Source organism: Lithobates pipiens, unplaced genomic scaffold (assembly GCF_037356315.1).
Source record: "Lithobates pipiens isolate NorthernLeopardFrog02 unplaced genomic scaffold, aLitPip1_a1.2 Scaffold_13, whole genome shotgun sequence".
Lineage (NCBI taxonomy): Eukaryota > Metazoa > Chordata > Amphibia > Anura > Ranidae > Lithobates > Lithobates pipiens.
Genome location: NW_027507718.1, coordinates 353,476,766 through 353,494,016, shown reverse-complemented (window position 1 = coordinate 353,494,016; position 17,251 = coordinate 353,476,766). Strand labels below are relative to the sequence as shown.

Below are 17,251 nucleotides of genomic sequence, written 5' to 3'. Positions count from 1 at the left end.
TGCTTTCATTGCAATATCTTCTTTAATCCAATAAAGGAATAGTTACATAGTAATACATAGTAACAGCAGTAGTAGCAGTAGCCACTGTACAGTTCCAAGCAAGCAACTGCTCTTCGTCAGGCCATCTCTGGCTTGCGTAACATCCTACTACACATACTAACATACAAATACAACAATCAAGGGTTTACCACTCAAGTGTACAGCCCAAATCACCAACCAATGTAATCACAGTAGTTCAAAATTAACCCCTTCAGTATAAGCCTATATCAGTCAATCAAGGTCATCATATATCATATACATAGAAAATATATACTGATTCCCATTCAGTGATGATCGTTGGTATCCTTCATCAAAGGTACATCATATATTATAATCACCTAATGTTTCTCAGAGAAACAGATATAAATCATAATCCTTATTCCGACCATTGGGGCTTAATGTGATTGCTTCATACATCCTGGACATGGAGACAAAGTTACAATTAATGGTTTCTATGGTGATTTGGGCTGAGTGGTATACCCTTGATTGTTGTATGTGTATGTTAGTATGTGTAGTAGGATGTTACACAAGCCAGAGAGATAGCCTGGCAAAGAGCAGTTGCTTGCTCGGAACTGTACAGTGGCTACTGCTACTACTGTTGTTTCTATGTATTACTATGTAACTATTCCTTTATTGGATTAAAGAAGATATTGCATTGAAAGCATGAAAAAATTTCATTAAAATTCATTAAAGTGTATTTTTCCCCACCCCCCAAAAAAATGCTGTGCAAATATTGTGTTACATAAAAAATTGCAATAACCACAATTTTATTCTCTAGGACCTCTTCTAATATATATATATATATATATATATATATATATATATATATATATATAAACTATCCACAATGCTCTGTGCCAAGTTACTTGTAGGTTGTAAACAGATAAATAATATTCATGCACAAAACTGTTATTATCCCTTTAAGCACTAGTATTGATCAAATGGATATAAACAGTTGGAAGCTGCTGTTATAAAATCAGTAAAGTACAATACAATAACATAAGAAAGTTCAGTTAAATCACTGTGTCAGTCCCACATTATAACAGCACTTGTGTTAGTCCGCCAAATTTCTAAATAGGTTTATAAACATAAGACATGATGAAATGACGTATAGTGAGTTCAGCTCTGAAGATAGCATCTGATCCCAATAGTTGTCAAAGCGTGCACCAAACACCCAGATCTTCACCACGTAAGACACACTCCCCTAAGGGGTTACACTCACCAGAGCCTTAAAGTTAATCCTTGTGTTACTTTAAAAGGAAAGTTATCAGCATTGCAGGCCGGGTTAGAAAGTGTGAAACGCTCCAGTCAAATACAATTATGGAAAAACAAAAGATTCCAAGATAGCGTAATCCTGTTTCACACATTTATTGTAACCCAAACCCGTCCCTCATACAAAATACGTACAAGGAGAGTGTCAGTGTGGATTGCACTACTGCACTAAATTCTTCCTGACAGTCTCCAGTTGACTGTGACATGCAAATGTCACTTCCGGTGGCAACACCCTTGGGATGAATTAGAGCAGAGACTGCAAGCCAGGCCTTTTCTCGTCCACATCAGTGACTGACCTCACAAATGCACTTCTGGAAGAATGTTCAAACATTCCCATAGGCACGCTCCTAAAGCTTGTGGACAGCCTTCTCAGGAGAGTTAAAGTTGTTATAGCTGCAAATAGTCAACTCAATATTGAAAGGCAGGCATCCCCGATACTTTTGGTAATATGGTATATGGTGTGTATGTATATGTTTATTTATAGATATATAGATATATATACATATATATATCATTTTAGGGGGTCATTTCTAGCAAAAATACAGATTTTTACTTGTAAACAAAGTGTCAGAAAGGCCTTGTCTTCAAGTAGTTAAAAAAAGGAGATAATTTAAATATATAAAACACTGACAGTGGGATATAGTTTTACCATCATTTATACAGAGTCAAATTCTACCTTTTTTAACTGATGACAATGGGGAATAAGCTGACTTAGGAGCATAGTTATTCTTTCACAAAGAATCAGGATGAATTGCCAAAAGGACAACTTTGTAACCACAAAAGGCCCTGTTCATTAAAGCTTGATTTTACCATTGCAACATCACCGAGCAGCTTGACGGGATTTACATTTTTCATTTACATTTTATTCACTATGCATATGCACTGGGATAGAGTCATCAGTTAAAAGAGACCTTTTACCAGATTCATTGTGAAATTTGAAGTAGAAATAAAAAAGAAAATAGACTTTTAGCAGTAAAACTTTAAATTGAATTATCAAGGTGTCAATCACTTATTAAAAGAGATCTATGCCAGAATAAAAATGAAGAGTAAACCTACATAATGTAAGGTTCCAACCAGTCACTGTTATTCTCTGTTACATAATAAGCTGTAGCACTACCTGCAATGAAATTACATTTATCTGAGTGCTGGTTTTTAAAACCCAATTGAAATATCAGTTTAAATGACCCAACTACATTCCATGTGCATAAAAATGAAAGGTGTGCAAAGTCGAAGGGCCAATTGATGCCAGGATGTTTTTTGGTAATGCATGCTGCATAACTCCTATACATAGTAGTGTGCAGTAGTACCATTTATTTTCAATGAGTCCCCATCATAGATAAGAAATCAGTTTAGATTTAAAAAAACAATTAACCGAAATGTGGTGTTTATCATTTTTGACCTTCTAATGAAAATACTAGTTGCCTGGTTGTCTCAATCTTCAATTTCAATTTTGCTTAAACAGTTGTTTATTTTAGACTATGACATACAGAATATGAATATGAGGAACTTTCCCCCCTCACAGGCCCGAACTGCACTAAAAAGGGGCACTGCAATGATTACAGTGCCCTTTTACAGGGCAGTCCCCTTTATATTATAGTGTCCCAGTCCTATTGTGGCCATGCCAGTACTGTCTGTCTCCTATTGTGTCCATGGCCCAGTGACACTGACCTGCTCTCTGGCAGTGCGGTAGAGCGTGTCTCTCTCTCTGGTTGTGCAGGTACAATGTGGCTCTTTCTCTGGTGGTGTGGTACAGCATGGCTCCCTCTGGTGGCGCGGGTACAGGGTGGCTCCCTCTGGTGCTGCGGGTACAGGGTGGCTCCCTCTGGTGCTGCGGGTACAGGGTGGCTCTCTCTGGTGGTGCGGGTACAGGGTGGCTCTCTCTGGTGGTGCGGTGCAGCGTGGCTCTCTCTAGGGGTGCGGTGCAGCGGGGCTCTCTCTGGGGGTGCGGTGCAGCGGGGCTCTCTCTGGGGGTGCGGTGCAGCGTGGCTCTCTCTGGGGGCGTGGTGGAGTGTGGCTGTCTCTGGGGGTGTGGTGCAGCGTGGCTCTCTGGTGGTGCGGTGCAGTGTGGCTCTCTCTGGTGGTGCGGTGCAGCGTGGCTCTCTCTGGTGGTGCCTTGCAGTGTGGCTCTCTCTGGTGGTCCGGAGCAGCGTGACTCTCTGGTGGTGCAGGTACAGCGTAGCTCTCTCTCTGGTTGTGCTGGGGCTATTAGTTCCCCCAGCACAGTCCTCTGTTTCATTTGCCATGTCTCCTGTAGTAGCTGCTACAAGCACTCCTCAGCTTGTTTCTAGGTTTTATCTTTCACCCCAGCAGAGTGCATGCTGGGGACTGTAGTCTGCTCCCTGCTGAGACCAATGGTACCATGTATCTCTGGGACTACATTTCCCATGATGCCCCTCTAGTTTCTTCTGATTGGCCCTCTGTTTTGGCCAATGGGGAGTGAAAACGACCATACAGGAATGCCTTCTCTTCCCCTGCTGCCGACGTGAGAAGGGGAGGGGGAGCGAGGGGGGAATAGTGACAGCAGAAGCTTTCCCCACCGTGCAGACACCCACAGTTGGAGGAGGAGAGGGGAACTGTCAGCGCAGCGCTGAGGCTGAGCTGTGTGTGAGAGAGACACAAAGCACAGCCTATGCAGCCGCCAGTTCCGCATGACACAGGCACGGCCGTATGGCGGTAGGCGAGCGGCGCCATGGCCTGTATTACCCACGATCAGGCCGCGCCTGCCGCTTACCTCCCGCTGTGCGGCCTGATCATCAACAGGCCACGGGCGGCCCCGGCCCACCGGGCAAATGCCTGGTCTGCCCTATGGCCAGTCTGGGCCTGCCCCCTCATGGCTAAGATACCGACAAAGATGTCTACTGTTGATATATCTGAAAAGATGTTTTAATAACAATAATGTCAAGCTATCAGTACATGCGCAGGGGCGGCTGAGGAAAAAACACAGGTGCCACTCTAAGTGCAGTAAAAAAGTACATTTAACACACAAACGAGTATAGGTACTCACAAGAGTAAAGTAGTAAAAGCATTGGGCAAAAATTGCTGGGTGTCCGTGGAGAGAGTGCATTAGGAAAGCTTCTCACTGGTGGCTCAGAGTGGGCCGCACCAGTGGTTATCGATACTTCCTTGATATGGAACACACAGAGAGCTGGGGGATGATGTCACCTCCAGGATATGGTGAGCCAATAGGCAATGCATTTGCGGAGCTATTATGAGGGTGGTCTGGTCGGGTTACATGATCTCCCCAGCGGCCAGCTGGGGAATGATTTACAGCAGGACCACAAGTCTATAGGTGATGTCATTGCATAGGTTCTGCAACCATTGTCAGCAATCTCTCCTCTTCACTGAAGCTGGCTGCTGGGGAGATCATGTAACCATTCAGAAAAGGATGGAGCCTGTAAGTTACATATTTACTGGTGCGTTTCCTCACTCTCCATCATAACACATCCCCCACAGCAGCCGGCAGGAACGGAGAGGAGGGAAGCTGGTAGCACTATGGGGGAGCAAGGGGGGCCAGGGAAGCATACAGGGGGTCCAGAGAGCATAGGGAATCTGATGTACAGTCGGGAGTGTTCAGTGTAGCAGGGGGGGAGCAATTATAAGCACCAATCCTGTATAGAGATTGGTGCATATAATTGCCCCCCATCGCACAAATATCACCCCTGACTATCAGATTCCCCCTGTTGCAGGAAGTACTAGGAGTCTCTCACCCCTACTGGCCCCAGGCCTTAGGCAGTGCCAGAGTGTCCAAATCTTATGGTCCTGCTCAGTGGAATAACATTCTTAATCACTTTCAGGACCATTTTGCTGGCCAAAAACCAGACCACTTTTGACGATTCGGCACTGCGTCGCTTTAACTGACAATTGTGCAGTCTTGCGACATGGCTCCCAAACAATAATGACGTCCTTTTTTTCCCACAAATAGAGCTTTCTTTTGGTGGTATTTGATCACCCCTGTGTTTTTTATTTTTTACGCTATAAACAAAAAAAGAGTGACAATTTTGAAAAAAACTCATAATTTTTTACTTTTTGCTATAATAAATATCCCCCAAAAATGTATAAAAACGTTTTTTTTCCTTAGTTTAGGCTGATACGTATTCTTCTACATATTTTTGGTAAAAAAAAATTGCAATAAGAGATATTGATTGGTTTGCGCAAAAGTTATAGCATTTACAAAATAGGGGATCGTTTTATGGCATTTTTATTAATCATTTTTTTTTTTTTACTAGTAATGGTGGCAATCAGCAATTTTTATTGTGACAGACACATTGGACATTTTTGACACATTTTTGGGACCATTGTCATTTATACAGCAATCAGTGATATACAAATGCACTGATTCCTGTGTAAATGACACTGGCCATTCTGCCAACGTACATCGGCGTGCGCCATTCGGGAAGTGGTTAATGATCTGAGGGACATCTCTATTTAAGGCAGGGGTCTCAAACTGGTGGCCCTCCAGATGTTGCGAGACTACAAGTCCCATCATGCCATTGCCTTTGGGAGTCTTGCTCTTAACTGTCAGCCTTGCAATGCCTCATGGGACTTGTAGTTTTTCAACAGCTGGAGGGCCGCCAGTTTGAGACCCCTGATTTAAGGCCATATGGGGTGGAAATGGGCCTATAGAAAATGGCAACAACTAATTGCTGATGGCAGAATTTCATTATGAGGTTGTAGTAAAGGTTGCTAAAACTGAGCAACTTACCTTTAGGACTCATTTACAATTGCTTTGGGTTTAACAAGACTTCAGACAGGCATTTTTAATGCTCTCTGAAAGCTAGTCAAAGCTCCTGTCACTAAATAAAATGGTTAGCTTACAGTCCTGTTTACACCTGCTTTTGCTTTGACTTTGCTTCAAAAATTATACCCCATGTAGCTTCGGTGGCATGACAAAGCGTCTTCAAAGCCTTCATAGAAGTTTATGGCAAAGCTCACTTGAAGCCCCACTGAAACCCCACTGCAGCCCCACCAAAGCCCCACCAAAGCTCCACCAAAGCTCCACTGAAGCCTCATCAAAGTCTCTTTGAAGCACCAAGGAAAAGGTGTAAACAGGACTGTAAGCTAACCATTTTTTTAGTGACAGGAGTTTTGACTGGCATTCAGAGAGCTTTAACAAACCTTGTTTTGAAGCAAGTGTAAATTAGCCCTTAAAGGTGAACCCCTGATCATGGAAATGGATAAAATTCTGGAAAGGTGGATTGGAAGCTCCTAGAGCATGACAACAATAATTACTTTCTGTGAGATGGTGAAAGATGACTGATGTAACAGAATCAAACCCAGGATTGAACTGAGATATCAGCTTGTCTTTACCCAATATTCAATATTCTTGTGAAAACTGAGAAGAACTCCAAACTGCCCAACAGCTACAGTATATGGATCACTGATATTTCCTAAATTCTTTTTGTATCATGGTCCAAAGTCAAATTATCAAACAACTGTTTCATGGAGGTATTTTAGAGGCTGGGGAAGAGAGATGCAATCAGTTTCCAAAGCACCTCATACATTATATCATAACTTACTATGTGACTCGCATTTCCACATTAAAAGGAAAATCCACGGGACTGACTTTTCCATTCAAAAGCTAACTGTTGCTTCATACTACCTAATAGGACTAAAAGAATGAGCAGAATATAGTATTAGTAATTATAGGCCAAATGGATACTTGGTAATTGTTTACTGCCCTAAATAATAATATCATTAGAGCTGTTACTGATTAAAATGTTCATGTTTGATTAATAAATTTTTTTTAAATCGAATAATCGACTAATTTTGATTAATTATAACGCACATACAGATCCAACTACTTTTAGCTGATCTCCTTGCATTGCAACTCTGCATTAGTCAGTGGTAAATGTGGTATAAACTATATACAATCACCCGGCACTAGTTAGTTTCCACAATCCATGACTTAACTTTACAGTTCACACAAATACGTTTTAAATTCAAACTGTAGCACTGACGTAAGTCATTTTTTTCCACAGTAGCATGACAATCCCTCCGCCTCCAGTCTAACTAATCACTCTCACCTTATGGCATGGACCCCTGTGCAAACAGGTGGTCATGAAGGCAGGTATCAAAAGGGTTAACACGGACCATAAACTTCTCTCACATCTCCTTAGATCTCTGCAAGGACACCAGGTCATGGGTAGAAAGAAAAGATCTAAGTATTCACCGCTTAAGTATAAGATTACATTTTTGTTTTTAACGTCACAGACATCGACGTCACCGGACTCCCCCCTTCTCCAAGTACCTCTGTCTGCTAACGAAGGGAAGGGGGGAGGAGCCCGGTGCCGGCGAACTTCTGATTGAACGTAACGCGTATGGTGGAACAGCTAAGCATGAGGTCACCCCTACAGAACTAACACGATTGTCGGCTTTAAATGCTGGTGTTTTTATCATCTTTATGTGAGTAGTTTGTGTTTAAACACAAAAATTTAATCTTATACTTAAGCGGTGAACACTTAGATCTTTTCTTTCTACCCATGACCTGGAATCCCTGCTGAGATCTAAGGAGACGTGAGAGAAGTTTATGGTCCGTGTTAACCCTTTTGATACTCTGACGGAACTCCCTGAAGACCCAGAAGCTGGCGGAGAGGTGAGTATAAAGCAAAATAATTTTGATCAAAAATTTGTCTATATATTAGGGATGCACCGATGCCACTTTTTTGACACCGAGTATGAATAGCGGTACTTGGCATCATGTACTCGCCAATGCCAATCGCCTAAAAAGAGGGGTGGTTTGGGAGGTGGCGGGGGGTTGTTGTTTGGGAGCTGGGTGATGGCAGGGTGGGAGGGGAGGGGTAAGTGAGGGCAAGGTAGTTGAGGGTGGGGTGAAATAGGGATTGTGGGGTGGGAGAGTTTAGATGGAAAGGCTGTGATCACTGGGCGGGGGGATGGGGATATGGGGTTATTGGGAGACATGGGGGCAGAGGTGACCGCTGGTAGAGGGAAGGAGGAGACAACAGGCAGAAGTGACTGCAGGCATGCTACAGGAGACAGTCAGAGACTGCAGGCATGGTACAGGAGACAGTCAGGGACTAAAGGCATGGTCCAGGAGACAGCCAGGGACTGCAGGCATGGTACAGGAGACAGTCAGGGACTGAAGGCATGGTATATAAGTACCTGAGTCAGGTAAATATCCTAAGTATAAAAGTAATGAGACACAGCAAGCAATACATCACTACCCACACAATTGTAGTTCACCTCTTTTCCCCCCTTTCCTTGTCCACTTTGTTACCTAGGTTTCTAACCATCTTCATGGCCCTACAACCTTTGGCTCAGGCCTTTCATTCATGCATACATGCATACATATCTTTATACCAATATCTATTGATTTTACTCTACTACTTCAGATGCCTGACAAACATACTTATGTTCACAGCCTATACTTTTTATCGACCAATGAGGACCCTAGGGATACATCACTACACCGTTGCCATGCCTGCTCTCCGTTTGGCCCTGGATGGGGTCCCATTTGATCCTGCCCCCTCAGCTCCCTGGGGAGGCATCTGCTGCCGCCGTCTCGAGGCTGCACACCTGGAGCCATGGCCAAGCTCAGTGGTAAGTATGGGGGGGGCCTACAACCCCTCCTACCCTGTGCTTTTATAACGAATACTGTGCTATATTGCCAAATATATATATTTTTGTTCATCCTAGGTACATTGTTACACACATCCACCCCTGAAGAGCGAGCTGGATCTCACGAAACTAGTCGGGTAGTATGATGCCCGTGTACCATGTACTACTTCTACATTTATGTACCAATACTCCTTGTTTATATATTTTTTAATTGGCAACCGTTGATGTTATTTATCCATGTAAACAATTGTACTTGAATAAACCATATACTATATTTACTACTGTTATGTTTACTGGTCGAAACAGTGCCCACTTCATTTAAAGTTCCAGGGCGAATCCTTTGTTGTTTGTTGTATATTACAGGGATGGAAGTGTGTCGCTGGGGACACCAGACCTTTTCCTTTATCTCTATATTGAACCCGGGTGGAAGACACCCATTAGCCCAAACCTGGTCTGTTGTCACCCCCGCCAGTATTTACATGTACAAACAATTGTTATACTTTGATACTATACTAGGTTACTCATTCTCCAACACAATTTTTATTCCAGTATTGTTATATACCCTGGCTCTGTGTGCGATTCCTCGGTTGGCGCTAGCGATTTTTGTCTCGCATTGGGAGCTGCGATGTGTATAAAGGGAGGCCTTCATGTCTCCTGCTGTCCCCATCTGCTTTCAGGTGGATGGGGACACCTACACATCGGCACCATGTTTAGGCTTCAGAAGCATGGCGTCTGCGATTTTGCAGATGTCGGCATAGCTGTACGCACTATATCATCAGATGGCATGGGGGTACGCTTGCATTTGCGTGCCTTCCTATGACAGTGGGTGCCCCCTGCACTCACATGTCAGCCATCCACACATGGTGTTGGGGGCGAAGCCTCCTGGGGCCTTCCGGGGTTAAATTGGAGGTCAGGCATGGCTTGGATTTCATTTTACTCTTCACTGAGGACACACACAGCTGTGGAGATTGCTTGCTGTGTCTCATTACTTTTATACTTAGGATATTTACCTGACTCAGGTACTTACCATATTCACCTCTTTGATACTTTATTTAGGCACACTTGCATATCTCACACATCGTTTATCTTACGAGCACTTAGGCCGCGTACACACGGGCGGACTGTTCGCCCAACCTTGTCCGCTGAACAGTGTTTGGGCGGACAGTCCGCCCGTGTGTGGGCTTTCAGCGGACAGTTTCAGCGGACAGTTGGACGGACAAAGTCTTTCGGAAATTCCGAAAAACTGTCCGCTGAAACTGTGTTTGAGCAAACAGTCCGCCCGTGTGTAGGCTACTTTCGAAATGAGCAAACTGTTCCCGCTCGGAAAGTCCGCCCATTTCGAGCGCGTGTACAGGTAGGCGGGGCCCGCGAAGGAGACGTCGCGGGCTCCGCCGCCTGGAATGGGCTTAAAGGGGAACCCCAACGCCGAAAAAAATCGGCGTGGGGGTTCCCCCAAAGTCCACACCAGACCCTTGTCCGAGCACGCTACCCGGCCGGCCAGGAAAGGGGGGCGAGCGAGCGCGCCCCCCTCCTGAGCCGTACCAGGCCACGTGCCCTCAACATGGGGGGGTGCTTTGGGGAAGGGGGGGGCCGCGCGGCCCCCCCACCCCAAAGCACCTTGTCCCCATGTTGATGAGGACAAGGGCCTCTTCCCGACAACCCTGGCCGTTGGTTGTCGGGGTCTGCGGGCGGGGGGCTTATCGGAATCCGGGAGCCCCCTTTAAGAAGGGGGCCCCCGGATACCGGCCCCCCACCCTATGTGAATGAGTATGGGGTACAATGTACCCCTACCCATTCACCTGTGAAATAAAGTACAAAAAAAAACACAACACAGGGAAAAAATATTTTATTGCACAGCTCCGGGGGTCTTCCGTCTTCGGGGGTCTTCTCGCCGGACTCCTCCGCTATCTGTGTGTAGCTCTTTTGCTAGCGGAGGAGTCCGGCTTTCTTCCTCCCCGCCGCCGGCCTCTTCTCCCGACTTCGGGGGTCTTGTCCCCCTCTTCGGTTCTTCTGCCGACAGAAGAACGGAAGGCAGCGGCGACAGAAGACCGGGCCACCGCCTGCAAAAGAGCTACAAGAAGGCGCGGTGGCCCGGGCTTCTGTCGCCGCTGCCTTCCGTTCTTCTGTCGCCGCCTTCGGTTCTTCTGCCGGGCCACCGCGCCTTCTTGTAGCTCTTTTACAGGCGGTGGCCCGGTCTTCTGTCGCCGCTGTCGTCGCCGCCGCCGCCGCCTTCCGTTCTTGTTCTTCTTCTTGTTCTTCTTCTTCTTCTCCTGGAGATGTTGACTCGACGAGCTCTCCGGCCGGAATGCCAGGGACACGCTCCGCTGCCACTTATATAGTGACAATAGGGCGGTGTCACATGGTATATGTCACATGGGTTGGTCACATGGGTTGATGTCACATGGGGACTATGACATCGTAAGGGGGCGGGGTCACCATGTGACCAACCCATGTGACATATACCATGTGACACCGCCCCATTGTCACTATATAAGTGACCGCACAGCGCGGCTCTGGCATTCCGGCCGGAGAGAGCGACGTGTCAACATCTCCTGGAGAAGAAGAAGAAGAACAAGAAGAAGAACGGAAGGCGACAGCGACAGCGGCGACAGAAGACCGGGCCACCGCCTGTAAAAGAGCTACAAGAAGGCGCGGTGGCCCGGCAGAAGAACCGAAGGCGGCGACAGAAGACCGGGCCACCGCCTGCAAAAGAGCTACAAGAAGGCGCGGTGGCCCGGCAGAAGAACCGAAGAGGGGGACAAGACCCCCGAAGTCGGGAGAAGAGGCCGGCGGCGGGGAGGAAGAAAGCCGGACTCCTCAGCTAGCAAAAGAGCTACACACAGATAGCGGAGGAGTCCGGCGAGAAGACCCCCGAAGACGGAAGACCCCCGGAGCTGTGCAATAAAATATTTTTTCCCTGTGTTGTGTTTTTTTTTGTACTTTATTTCACAGGTGAATGGGTAGGGGTACATTGTACCCCATACTCATTCACATAGGGTGGGGGGCCGGTATCCGGGGGCCCCCGCCCGCAGACCCCGACAACCAACGGCCAGGGTTGTCGGGAAGAGGCCCTTGTCCTCATCAACATGGGGACAAGGTGCTTTGGGGTGGGGGGGGGCGCGCGGCCCCCCCCTTCCCCAAAGCACCCCCCCATGTTGAGGGCACGCGGCCTGGTACGGCTCAGGAGGGGGGCGCGCTCGCTCGCCCCCCTTTCCTGGCCGGCCGGGTAGCGTGTTCGGACAAGGGTCTGGTGTGGACTTTGGGGGAACCCCCACGCCGATTTTTTTCGGCGTTGGGGTTCCCCTTTAAGCCCATTCCAGGCGGCGGAGCCCGCAACGTCTCCTTCGCGGGCCCCGCCTACCTGTACACGCGCTCGAAATGGGCGGATTTGCCACCTCCTTACGTGGGCGAGTGCGTTCATTTCAAAAGTTGAGCGAACTGTTTGGCAAACAGTTCTCTGAAACAGTCCGCTCGTGTGTGGGCAAGTCCGCTCATGCAAATTTTGAGCGGACTGTTTGCCGAAACTGTTTGACGAACAAGGTTGGGCAAACAGTCCGCGCGTGTGTACGCGGCCTCACTCTTATTTATTTACTTTTTTGGATACTGTCTTTTCCACACGTGTCCATATCTCTCCTTTTTTCTTTTCTTATCTTGTTACCTGCTAGTATCCTCTTGCTACCCTATGTTTTCCACCATCTCTATGTCCCTACCATCCTTGATTCAGGCCTTACTTGGCTATACATACCTTTATGCCTATACTCATTGATTTTACTTTACTACTTTAGATGCCTGATAAACATATATGTTTGTAGCTTATACGCTTTATGGACTAATGAGGTTCCTAGGGATACATCACTACCCACACAATTGTAGTTCACCTCTTTCCCCCCCTTTCCTTGTCCACTTTTTTACCTGGTAGTACCCCTCGGTTGTCCTAGGTTTCTAACCATCTTCATGGCCCTACAACCTTTGGCTCAGGCCTTTCATTCATGCATACATGCATACATGTCTTTATACCAATATCTATTGATTTTACTCTACTACTTCAGATGCCTGACAAACATACTTATGTTCACAGCCTATACTTTTTATTGACCAATGAGGACCCTAGGGATACATCACTACACCGTTGCCATGCCTGCTCTCCGTTTGGCTCTGGATGGGGTCCCATTTGATCCTGCCCCCTCAGCTCCCTGGGGAGGCATCTGCTGCCGCCGTCTCGAGGCCGCACACCTGGAGCCATGGCCAAGCTCAGTGGTAAGTATGGGGGGGCCTACAACCCCTCCTACCCTGTGCTTTTATAACGAATACTGTGCTATATTGCCAAATATATATATTTTTGTTCATCCTAGGTACATTGTTACACACATCCACCCCTGAAGAGCGAGCTGGATCTCACGAAACTAGTCGGGTAGTATGATGCCCGTGTACCATGTACTACTTCTACATTTATGTACCAATACTCCTTGTTTATATATTTTTTAATTGGCAACCGTTGATGTTATTTATCCATGTAAACAATTGTACTTGAATAAACCATATACTATATTTACTACTGTTATGTTTACTGGTGGAAACAGTGCCCACTTCATTTAAAGTCCCAGGGCGAATCCTTTGTTGTTTGTTGTATAATTGGACATACAGTATATGCATGATGTGTGTGGAATGTTAATATCTTCACCAACTCCATTAAAGTGATTGTAAATGATCACCTTCTAAAATAACCCACTGAGTTTAAAATAGAAATGAAATGTAAAACATTTGGGTATAGATATATAAAAAACATTATAAATACCCTTGTTCCCTTTTTTATTGGTGATCACATTCCCTCTGCTTTCAGCTGCATAAGAGCTGGGGGAGGGGAGACGCAGCAGCACACTGAACTTCCCAGTGAAAGTCAGTCCAAGGGGAGGGGGCGTGTCAGGAAAAGTTTAATCATTGGAGGAAAGCAGGCTGAGTCCCCAGCACAGCTAGAGAACTAACCACGGTGTGTTCTCCTGCTTAGTGTCGTCAGTTTTTAATAGGAAACCAGAGGGACTAGCAGGAATGCCAGGGATTTCAAACAAGAAGAAGAAGAAGAGATCCTGGAGACGAGCATGGGATGGGGTGAAAAGGGAGCTAGATAGCAGGAGGTCTTGGGAGGAGCAAAGAGGATGATTTGGTTGGCATGTTGAGACTAGGTTAGAGATGTAGGTGGGGGCCAGGTTTGTGGATGGCTTTGTAAGTTACTGTTAGTATCTTGAATAAATCTAAATTGTTGATTGAGTGACAGCCAATGGAGGAATTGGCAGAGAGGGGTAGCAGACGTCAACCGGTTTGTAAAGCGAATGAGCCTGGCAGCATGTGTTTATGATGGACTAAAGGGGGATAGCCTATTTAGAGGTAATGTATGTATATGCATATATGTAGGAGATATATAGTATATATTTAATGCACTGCAGATCACTGAATCACCTGCCTGCTTGAAAATATATTTGAAAACGTACACCAGGAATGGCCTGCAGCCAGATATAGACTTGGCTAGACTGGAATGCAGTGGATATATAGATATGCAGGAGACTGTATATATATTTAATGCACTGCAGATCACCGAATCACCTGCCTGCCTGCATGAAAGTGTATTTGAAAATGTACACCAGGAATGGCCTGCGTGTGTATATATATATATATATATATATATGTAAGTCATCTATTTCTGAACTATTTGATCAGCTTTAGTATATCAGTGAATAGTGATGGACGAACTTCCGACGGGACGTTTCGCGAACGCGAAATGCGAACGGACCCAAACGTTCGCGAAACCGAACGTTCGCCGCGGGCCCCATTGACTTCAATGGGAGGCGAACTTTGCAAACCTTCATGTCGAATTTGCGGCCACGTGGTAATTATTAGGGGGTAAAACGTAGTCCCACCATCTGGACAATGACATAATACATGTATGAGGTGAATTTGGGATCGATAACTACAAGCATTTTTATTTTATTTGGGAAATTGTTCTAACAATTCAGGACTATGGAGCTAATGAAGGCAATGGAGGAGAGGGAAGGTCAGGGACCAGGGTAGGCAAAGAAGAGGGTGCAGGAGATGATCACCAGCAGCGTGACATACCGGAATGACACATGCACCGTGATAGAGGCATCTGACAGCAGCACCGTAATACAGAGCACTGACAGCAGCACCGTGACATACAGCGCTGACAGCAGCACCGTGACATACAGCGCTGACAGCAGCACCGTGACATACAGCGCTGACAGCAGCACCGTGACATACAGCGCTGACAGCAGCACCGTGACATACAGCGCTGACAGCAGCACCGTGACATACAGCGCTGACAGCAGCACCGTGACATACAGCGCTGACAGCAGCACCGTGACATACAGCGCTGACAGCAGCACCGTGACATACAGCGCTGACAGCAGCACCGTGACATACAGCGCTGACAGCAGCACCGTGACATACAGCGCTGACAGCAGCACCGTGACATACAGCACTGACAGCAGCACCGTAAGCAGCCCCAGGAGGAAGTCAGCACAGCACAGGGATGGTGTGATCCCCTCATAATAAGAACCCCCAGGAGGAAGTCAGCACAGCACAGGGATAGTGTGATCCCTTCATAATAAGAACCCCCAGGAGGAAGTCAGCACAGCACAGGGATATCATAAGCAGCCCCAGTAGAAATATGACACCGCTCAACCTCTTCAAAGAGGAGGGTAGGGGCATATAGTACGGTGTGCTTTTTTGGGTCAAGGAAGTGAGCCAAATGAATTAAGAAGGTCTGTGTGCTTGATTAAAAAAATAGTTTATAGACATATACATGGTCTACTGGTCACATGTGTTGAATTCCTCCGAGATCCATGCCTCATTCATTTTTAGAAATGTGAGGTAGTTAACACTGTCGTGAGCTAGGCGAGTACGCTTATCGGTCACAATCCCCCCTGCTGCGCTGAACGTCCTTTCGGACAGGACACTGGATGAGGGGCAAGCCAACAGTTCGATTGCAAATTGGGCAAGCTCTGGCCAGAGGTCAAGCCTGCCCACCCAGTAGTCTAGGGGTTCATCACTCCTCAGAGCGTCCACATCGGCCGTTAACCCAATGTAGTCGGACACCTGACGGTCTAGGCGTTCCCTGATGCTGGATCCGGATGACACCTGTCGATGGGTCGGCTGAAAGAATGACCTCATATCCGAAGTCACCAACACATCTTCAAACCGGCCTCTTCTTGCAGGCGCTGTTGGATTGGTACCCGCAAATCCTTCTCTGGGAGTGGGAATTGCTCCTCTGCCAGCGCACGCAAAAGCAGAATGCAGCATTTCTCGAAGCAAGGCCTGGAAGTGCTGCATTCTGACAGCCCTCTGCGACGGCGGTAACATTTCCGCCATTTTGTGTTTGTACCGGGGGTCTAAGTACGTTGCCACCCAGTACTGGTCCTTGACCCTCATGCTTTTTATACGGGGGTCCCTATTAAAACACTGGAGCATGAAGGCCCCCATTTGCACTAAAGTGGAAGCGGTGTGGTGGCCTGGCTCCTGCTCATCATCCAGGATAATGTCGTCCTCTTCATTCTCCTCTCCCCATCCTCGCACAACAGGGATCCCAGAAAGGTTTAAAGCATGCTCTTCTTGCTCCTGCTCATCCGCCCCGGCACCATCCTCCTCTGACTCCTCATCAGACTCCTGTTGTTGACTTGTCTCAGATAGAGTAGCCCCCCCTGGGAATTCATCCAGCATTGCGACTTCCTCATCTTCCCGCTCCTGCTCCTCCACAGCCTGATCAATGACACGACGCAATGCACGCTCCAGAAAGAAGGCATAAGGTACCATGTCACTGATGGCGCCATGGCTGCGACTGACCAGTTTGGTGATCTCCTCAAATGGCCGCAGAAGTCTGCATGTGTCGCGCATGAGCAGCCACTGGCGCGGTGAAAAAAAACCCAGCTCCCCAGAACCGTTTCTTTCGCAGAGTTCATACAGGTAGACGTTAACTGCACGTTTCTGCTGGAGCAGCCTATCAAGCATATAGAAGGTTGAGTTCCATCGCGTCGGGCAATCGCAAATAAGACGTCTGACCGGCAGATGGTGTCGCCGCTGAATGTCAGCAAGGCGAGCCATGGCCGTGTAAGATCTTCTGAAATGGGCCGAGATTTTCCTTGCCTGCCGCAAGATGTCCTGGACCCCAGGGTATTTGACAAGGAATCGCTGCACGACCAAGTTTAAGACGTGTGCCATGCACGGCACGTGCGTGATTTTGCCCTGTTTCAATGCGCTAAGCAGATTGGCACCGTTGTCACACACCACTTTACCAACTGTCAAATTGAGCGGTGTTAGCCACTCATCTGCCTGTGAACGCAAAGCTGAAAGGAGTGCC

The 17,251-nt window shown here is 46.9% G+C and overlaps 2 long non-coding RNA genes across 2 annotated transcripts; both read left to right on the top strand.

The window, feature by feature from the left end:
• The first annotated feature begins 8,622 nt into the window (after positions 1-8,622).
• Positions 8,623-9,164, top strand: LOC143976123 (uncharacterized). Its single transcript, XR_013272524.1, has 2 exons — positions 8,623-8,868; positions 8,965-9,164. It is a non-coding gene; the product is annotated as an uncharacterized LOC143976123 (long non-coding RNA).
• Positions 9,165-13,054: 3,890 nt separating this feature from the next.
• On the top strand, positions 13,055-13,438 carry LOC143976122 (uncharacterized). Its single transcript, XR_013272523.1, has 2 exons — positions 13,055-13,143; positions 13,239-13,438. It is a non-coding gene; the product is annotated as an uncharacterized LOC143976122 (long non-coding RNA).
• Positions 13,439-17,251: the final 3,813 nt, after the last annotated feature.